Source organism: Colossoma macropomum, unplaced genomic scaffold (assembly GCF_904425465.1).
Source record: "Colossoma macropomum unplaced genomic scaffold, Colossoma_macropomum, whole genome shotgun sequence".
Taxonomy (NCBI): domain Eukaryota; kingdom Metazoa; phylum Chordata; class Actinopteri; order Characiformes; family Serrasalmidae; genus Colossoma; species Colossoma macropomum.
In genome coordinates this window covers 21,484,490-21,485,425 of record NW_023494806.1, presented here as the reverse complement: position 1 = coordinate 21,485,425, position 936 = coordinate 21,484,490, and positions in this window count along the sequence as shown.

The window sequence follows — 936 nt, the reverse complement described above, 5'->3', positions numbered from 1 at the left end:
AAGTTATTGATGTATAATGGACAACACATTTTTAGTCTGTAATAAAGGTGGTGTTAATCATAATACAGCATTGATACACACAATGAGCACTTTACTAGGAACACCTCCTTGTTTCTACTCTCACTGTCCATTTTATCAGCTCCACTGACCACATAGGAGCACTTTGTAGTTCTACAGTTACAGACTGTAGCCCATCTGCTTCTCTGCGTACTTTATTACCCTGTTCTTTGATAGTCAGGACCCCCACAGGACCCCCACAGAGCATATTTCAGTGGTGGATCATTCTCAGCACTGCAGAGACACTGACATGGTGGTGGTGTGTTAGTGTGTGTTGCGCTGGTGCGAGTGGATCAGACATGGCAGTGCTGCTGGAGTTTTTAAACACCTCAGTGTCGCTGCTGGACTAAGAACTAGGTCTAGAGAATGACCAACACAAACTCTGCAGCAGCAGATGAGCTGTCGTCTCTGATTTTACATCTACAAGGTGGACTGACAAGGTAGGAGTGTCTAATAGAGTGGACAGTGAGTGGACACAGTGTTTAAAAACTCCAGCAGCACTGCTGTGTCTGATCCACTCGTACCAGCACAACACGCACTAACACACCACCGCCACGTCAGTGTCACTGCAGTGCTGAGAATGATCCATCACTCAAATATGTTCTGTGGGGGTCCTGTGGCGGTCCTGACCACTGAAGAACAGGCTAATAAAGTTTGCAGAGAAACAGATGGACTACAGTCTGTAACTGTAGAGCTACAAAGTGCTCCTATATGGTCAGTGGAGCTGATATGTATATAGAGTATTAGTGTAATATACTGTGCTCAGTGACCTGTACTGTGTGAGGTGGGAGTGTGTGTAGAAGGCTGGGTGGTGCAGCCAGAGGGGTCGCAGTCTTAAAGTGTAAAGTTGGAGCTCCTCCTTAAACCCCACTAACTCAC